General features: G+C 40.4%; 2 pseudogenes; both read left to right on the top strand.

Moving 5' to 3' along the window:
* Window positions 1–3,546: 3,546 nt before the first annotated feature.
* Window positions 3,547–4,974, top strand: LOC125922107 (cytosolic acyl coenzyme A thioester hydrolase-like; annotated as a pseudogene).
* A 106-nt stretch (window positions 4,975–5,080) lies between these two features.
* On the top strand, window positions 5,081–5,891 carry LOC125922106 (high mobility group protein B1-like; annotated as a pseudogene).
* Window positions 5,892–7,993: the final 2,102 nt, after the last annotated feature.

A 7,993-nucleotide genomic window follows, 5' to 3' on the forward strand; every position in this document is an offset into this window, starting at 1 on the left:
AAAAATTAAAAATTGAACTACCCTATGACCCAGCAATTGCACTACTAGGTATTTATCCAAGGGATACAGGTGTGCTGTTTCAAAGGGGCACATGGACCCCAATATTTACAGTAGTGCTATCAACAAGAGCCAAAGTATGGAAAGAGCCCAAATGTCCATCAATGGATGAATGGATAAAGAAGTGGTATATATATATATATATATATATATATATATATACACACACACACAATGGAGTATTGCTTGGCAATCAAAAAGAATGAAATCTTGCCCTTTGCAACTATGTGGATGGAACTAGAGGGTATTATGCTAAGCAAAATTAGTTAGAGAAAGACAGATATCACATGACTTCACTCATATGAGGACTTTCAGACACAAAAAAGATGAACACAGGGAAGGGAAGCAAAAATAATATAAAAAACAAGGAGGGGGACAAAACATAGGAGAGTTAAATGCAGAGCACCAACTGAGAGTTGCTGGAGGAGTTGTTGGTGGGGGGATGAGCCAAATGGGTCAGGGATAACAAGGAAGACATTTGCCAGGATGTATAGAGTACCTTATGTAGAGTACCTTATGTATAGTACCTTTCATTTCCTCTGGAGGTGGCATCAGGGTGGGCATATGCTGCATGGGGTAAGGGGGGTACCTAGATGACTGTCTAATCCTAATTTGTATCTTAACCCAATTCATTAGTTTTTAGTCTCCATTACTCCTCATCACTCAGGCTATATAACAAAATACCATAGACTGAGTGGCTTATTAACAGCAGAAATGTATTGCTCACAGTTCCGGAGGCTGGGCACCAGCATGGGTTCTGGAGGCCGAGTACCAGCATGGTTGGATTCTGGTAACAGTCCTCTTCCAGATTGCAGGATGCAGGTTGCAGACTTCTCATTGTATCCTCACATGGTGGAAGAGACAAAGGAATTTCTAGGACCTTTTTCATAAGGGCACTAATCCCATTCATTACAGTTTCACCCTCATGATTTGATCACCTCCCAGAGGCCCTGCCTCCTAATACCATGACCTTGGGGGTTAGGATTTCAACAGATGAATTTGGGGAGTGGGGACACAGACATTCAGACCATAATACCCCTCCTCTGATTAATTGTTACCTCTAATGCCTGAGCCTTTCCACTGTTTGACAAATGAATAGGTTTGCACTTTGTTACCTCCCTTTGCTTGCTTTTAAGATTCATCCTCCCCTACACTATTAAATGTTTCTTCCATGCACTTGCTATATTTCCCCAATTTTTATCTTTCTAGTCCACTGCTGTCTTCTCTCCCATTCTCATTATCTTGTATTGTATAAATCAGTACCTTTTTTATTCCTTCCTGTAATTTTGCTGGAAATTTGGGAGAAAGTGGAGAGATGAACACATTTGTTCAATCAGCCATGTTTACCTGACAGGTTTCAGTGAATTTTAAAGTGCATCTACAATGCTAGTCATAGGGGAGTATATCAAGCAGTAAAGGATTTGGTGTCTGCCCTAAAAATTGTAAGAATTCAATTGCATTTTGAGGTAATAGTTCAGCAATAGCCACAAGGCAGTAAAAATTAATGGTATAGACAAGAAGTAATGTGGTCATTTAGATGAAGGATTAAGTGATATGTGACCTTGATCTTGATCAACAGAATACCCTTCTCCTGAGTATTTAAGAAGAAGAGAGATTGTGTCACAGGCTAAGGGAACTTAAGAGCTACATGTCTTAAAGATTATACCAAGTTGTGATGGAATAAGAAGTCCAAATTCCAGTACATGTTTTACACTGATGGTTAAAGTCTATTTGCTCTGTTGATCTACTCCTAAAGTTCCTTCTCCTACTCATCAGCATACATAACTCCTGAAATGCTCTAATTGATTTACTGTAATAACTGGTTTACATTTTTCATGCAGACAGCATCTGAAATTATAATAATTTTAGCTAGTCCCTGCCTAGTATTCTTATCTGAAGTGTTCTGTTACTTGCTCATTCAGCTCTACAGTGTCTTATATTTTCCTTAATCTTCTGTATACAAAATAATATAATAGGTGTATTTCTGATGGCTTTCTCCTCATTCTCCCAAAGTCCCAATAAAAATCACATAAACCTATTGAATTGGTACGTATGGATACATGTGTTTCCCTAAACCAGGAAAGATATGCTTGTAGCTGTATTTGAGGAGGTAAAAAAAAAAAAAAAAGCCAGGAGATGCTATAGTTTGATTTTACAAAATAAAAGCATGAACAATCTTTGTAATAGTTTCAATTTTTGAAGTTTTAGGACTTGACAAAAACTTCCAGAACTTCAATAACAGCTTTCTAATATTTTATAGTCCTGCCAAGTTAAACAGCATCAGTTGTGAGATTTATCTGCAAGAGCACATGACTAATGACCTTTAAGGCAACTCGCCTCATATGTCAACTAGAAAAAAACATGAGCCATAACTATTGAGATTAGTTGCTTTTCTTATTTTGCCCACTTATGTAACTCAATATGTGGCATAGTAGATGTAACATAAGTGCATGGAGGTGTTTTTAAGGACAGTTTTTCTCCAAAAAATGTCATTTTTGAAACTAATTATTAAGAAATTTCCAGTTTTTGGCATTTTAATCTAAAATATGTCAGTGTTTCTCAAAGTAATTGGGTTGAATTTTTCTACAAATGTGTATATTGGCTTATGTTAATCTTGGCTGAACAAACTGTTACCGTGAGATTGCACTTAAAACAACTGGTGGGATTTGTGAAAAATACATTTCAACCACTAATAATTTGCCTTAATATTACACATTTCTTCAAGCAACTCAAACGAATTTATAAGACATTTGTTTTTGTTCTAAATGTCTTATGATATTTTACAAATGCCAGACATTCCTTTTATTACAGAGAATTTTTACTCTTCCCGTAAGGAATGATTATCAATAAAATGTTACAGATAAGAAAACAGAAATATATATGGAGGTTGTATTCGCCATTCAGAAGGCTTTGTTCTAAAACAGCTAGCAACAATACTGACATTAAGTTCTGTGTTTATGATCCATGGTTATCACCAAAAGTAGGCTAGTGTCGAGGTTAACCACAGTCTACAGCATGAAAACAGAAAGAGTCTGGTATCCAGGTCGTTTACTTTCAGACTTTAGTCACACGGGCCTGAGGTTAAATACTGGTCTGCTACCTCTAAGCAGTTCTACCGAAGAAGCAGTTCACTTCTTCATTTGTTGACAGGAGTAAAGGCACCAGATCATGGCAAGTAACAAATGGAGACTATTACTAACTTCTACAACAGAAGTAGCAGTCAGTGGGTCAGGACTTGCTAGTCCCTGGTCAAAAAGCCAGGAACCTGCCTGTCTTTAAGGGGTACATTTAGGTGAAAAGACATTTTGACAGACTTCTTCAGGAGAAACGTAGCCAGTATTTTGGAATTGTGTCTGATAGGTTATCTTGTTTTCTTTTATTCTGTATATTAAAAAATGGCGTCTTTGGCCCTCCCCCTCCAGGGCGCCGTCCGGGGTCGTTCATTCCGCGCCAGGCCTGCCAGACACCTGGGTTCTCCTTCAGCTGTTCGCCAACGGGGCCAGCATGTCGGGTCCTGCCGCGGAGACCATCTAGTCCTCCATCTAGGTCTGCCCCATCACGCGGCCGGATGGTGTCAGTGTGGCTGGCAGTGTCCACAGTGGAACCATCCTGAAGGTGAGGGAGGAGGCAGGGGCCATTGTCAGCACCCGGGACTGTAACAGCCGCGTGGCCGCCCTGGCCCGGATGGAGCGCACCGACTTCCTGTCGCCCTGTGCATCCGCGAGGTGGTGCACTTATGCGCAGGTATCACCTCCACCCCCAAGCATTCCATGAAAGTCCAGGTCAACGTGATGTCTGAAAACATCCTCACAGGTACTAAAAAGCTGACCAACAAGGCCACCCTGTGGTACGTGCCCCTGTCACTGAAGAATGTGGACAAGGTCCTGGAGGTCCTGGAGGTGCCTCCAGTCATGTATCCCCGACTGGAGCAGGAGTAGGAGGGCCGGAAGCGGTACAAGACCCAGAAGCTGGAGCGCATGCAGACCAAGTAGAGGAAGGGAGATGTCGTCCAGCCTGTCCTGAACCCAGAGCCGGACACGGTCAGCTACAGCCAGTCCAGCTTGATCCACCCGGTGGGGCCTTCCGACTGCACCCTGCACGGCTTTATGCATGGAGATGTCACCATGAAGCTCGTGGACGAGATGTCCAGGATTGTGGCCACACATCACTGCAAGACCAACATAGTCACTGCGTCTGTGGACGCCATTAACTTACACGACAAGCTCAGAAAAGAGTGCATCATTACCATCTCTGGGCACATGACATTCACGAGCAACAGGTCCGTGAAAATCGAGGTGTTGGTGGACGCCAACCCCGTGATGGACAACTCACAGAAGCACTACCGGGCTGCCAGTGCCTTCTTCACCTACATGTGCCTGAGCCAGGAGAACAAGTCACTGCTGGTACCCCAGCTCGTGCCCGAGACCAAGGACGAGAAGAAGCGTTTTGAGCAAGGCAAAGGGCAGTACCTGCAGATGAAGGCAAAACGACAGGGCCCGGCAGAGCCCCAGCCCTAGGCGCCTGGTCCCAAGTCGGGTCTGCGGTGGCCCCAGTGTCTAGTCACTTCAAATTTACCCCCTTGGCCAAAAACCCAATCCACATTGTGAGCTGGTGTTGTGTGAAGCGTTCGGCTTGCAGTGGTAACCTGTGCTCTCTCCTGAAAACCTGCACACCAAAGCTTCATTTATACCACTCCAGTGTCGTCCCTCCCGCCAGAGAGACTCCCGAGGGAATGCTTGGGTGCACAATGCACAATGTGTACAGAATCCAGCATCACTAATAAACCTGCTGTTTGGCTGGGGGGAACAAATGGCTGTTTGCATTGTTATTAAAAATACGGAGCTAATAATAAATCATAACAAACCTTCAAACTTGTTTTACTTCAAGTAACAAGTTTTCTGCCTTTCTGAGGATGCGCATCATGTAAAAAATGTTAAGCATTTTGGACATGATATACCTCTATGATAGAATTTTTAAGCCATGTTATGTACTTTCATGCCTTCTTAAATAGAGCACATGAAATATAATTTAAAATCTTTTTGGAGGTTGCATTTGGCTCCCACTCTTACACCCATTACAGTACATTTAACTCCACAGAGACAGCAATGGGACAAGTGAGAGCCAGACCAGCACTAGGTGACTCTGTGCCTCCCTAAGGAAAATAATTTAATATGGGCAAAGGAGATCCTAAGGAGCCAACAGGCAAAATGTCATCATATGCATTCTTTGTGCAAACTTGCCTAGAGGAGCACAAGAAGCACCCAGATGCTCCAGTCGGCTTCTGAGAGTTTTTTGAGAAGTGCTCAGAGAGGTGCAAGACCAGGTCTGCTAAAGAGAAAGGAAAATTTGAAGACATGGCAAAGGCGGACAAGGCCCATTATGAAAAAGAAATGAAAACTTATATCCCCCCTAAAGGGGAAACAAAAAAGAAGTTTAAGGATCCCATTGCTCCCAAGAGATTTCCTTCAGCCTTTTTCTTGTTTTGTTCTGAGTATTGCCCCCAAATCAAAGGAGAACACTCTGGCCTATCCATTGGTGATGTTGCAAAGAAACTGGGAGAGATGTGGAATAACTCTGCCGCAGATGATGAGCAGCCTTATGAAAAGAAGGCTAAGGATATTGCTGCATACTGAGCTAAAGAAAAGCCTGAGGCTACAAAGGGAGTTGTCAAGCCAAAAAAAGCAAAAAAAAAGAAGAAAAAGGAGGAGGACCAGGAAGATGAAGACAATGATGGTGAATAAGTTGGTTCTAGAGCAGTTTTTTTTTCTTGTCTATAAAGCATTTAACCCCCCTGTGCACAGCTCCTTTTAAAGAAAAAAAAAATTAAAATGTAAGGCTATGTAAGATTTGTTTTTTAAGTTGTACCGTGTCTTTTTTTTTTTTTTTTTGTATAGCTAACACTCTGTGAAATGTGTCTTTAGATAGCCCTGTCCTGGTAGTATTGTCAAAAGTCACTAACCTTGCCTGGTACAGTATGCAGTTTGTAAATTGGCATGGGAATTTAAAGCAGGTTCTTGTTAGTGCACAGCACAAATTAGTTATATATGGGGATGGTAGTTTTTTCATCTTCAGTTGTCTCTGATGCAGCTTATGTGAAATAATTATTGTTCTGTTAACTGAATACTACTCTGTAATGGCAAAAAAAAAAAGTTGTAGCTGTTTTGTTGACATTCTGAATGCTTCTAAGTAAATACAATTTTTAATTAAAAAATAAAATATTTTTAATGATCTATGGTCCTCTCTGTGAGTAATGGATCATGCTCTATTCGTTCTTTCAATAAGCATTTATTGGGTACCTCGATGAGAGGAAAACTCCTTTTCTTGATGAACTTACACTATGATATGAGAGATAGACAAGAGAATTAAACTTATAAAGCAACTTTATAATAACTATGCTATAGTCATAGATAGCCACAAGGTATTGTAAGAGCTCAGAAATGGAGCACCTAATTCAAAGCCAGGATGTGTGCTTTGGGAGAGGGGTTGGGAGAAGTTTCCCCAAAACAGGTGATTTCTAAAGATAAAGAGAAGTTAGCCAGCTAGAGAAAAGGGAAGAGCATGGAGAATTTTAAGAACTCAGAGAAGTTGTTTTGTCACTACAATGGGTTAAGGTGGCAGAACTGTAAGACATTTAATGATGGAGAGGTAGACATAAATCAGATAATAAGAATTTTGAATGCCAAGATTAAGAGTTTGACATTTATTATGAAGGTTATTTGGAGCCATTGGAGATTTTAAGTTTAAGTGGCTATGTAATTAGCAGACAAAATAGACATGAGGACAAGAAATATTGGGGCACCTGGGTGGCTCAGTCAGTTAGGCGCCTGACTTTGGCTCAGGTCATGATCTCATGGTTCATGAGTTCAAGCCCCACATCAGGATGTCTGCTGTCAATACAGGGCCTGCTTCATATCCTTTATCATCTTGCTCTCTTCCCCTCCCTTGCTTATACTCTCTCTCTCTCTCTCTCTCTCTCTCTCTTTATCTTTATCTCTATCTTTATCTCTCAAAAATAAACATTAAAAAAAGAAATATTACCACAGGTATAGATGGACATGTCATAGTTTAAAAACAAATCAATTTGTTAAAAAAACACAACAGTCATTAATGCGTATGCACCTATTAACATAGGTTCAAAATACACAAAGCAAAAACTGAATGAAATAGAAATAGACAGAGTAGAGAATGACATCCTTGAAATTTCTCCTTAAGTCTTTGATAGAACAAATAGTTGGAAAGAAAATAAGCATGTGCAAGATTTAAACAGTAGTTACCAACTTAAATTAATTGATTTTATAAAATACTGCATCCAACAATGGGAAAATATACATTCTTTACAAATCCACATAGAAAGTTCACCAAGACAGAGCATATGCTGGACCTGTAGCCTGCCAGTTTTCGAGGATGCTGGCAGAAGACCTAACACTCCAGGATCAGAGATAAAGGACCTTATTACTCATGGCAATAGTTATAGCCAGATTATCAGCATTAGTGTCAGTTCACTGAGCACCAGTTCCCACAGAATGACACAAAAAGTGTCAGATGCTAACTGAACACACAATAGAGTCCAGTACAGGAGAGGAATCCCGACTTTAGGGAACCCAAAATATTTTAATATTAGACAGTGAGCCTGCCTGACCTTTGCCTACGAGGGAAACATGATCTTTATTATATTTATAATAATAGGCAATAAACAAGCCTTCCTTTTATTCTGGAGGGTGACATTATTTCTGTTTTTAAAGACTATTTTCTATATAAATATCTTTGAAAAAGTAATCCAGAGCAAAGATCATTAGTACCTCTGCTCACAAGACATGAGAATTTACAAGGGATCTACAGAGATGTGTTTTTTAACAATAGTATTGGCATAAAGAAAGGCAAATAAATTAATGTAGTAGAATATGCCATCAATAAAGAGATACACACGTTTGAGCAA

This window comes from Panthera uncia, chromosome C2 (assembly GCF_023721935.1).
Source record: "Panthera uncia isolate 11264 chromosome C2, Puncia_PCG_1.0, whole genome shotgun sequence".
Lineage (NCBI taxonomy): Eukaryota > Metazoa > Chordata > Mammalia > Carnivora > Felidae > Panthera > Panthera uncia.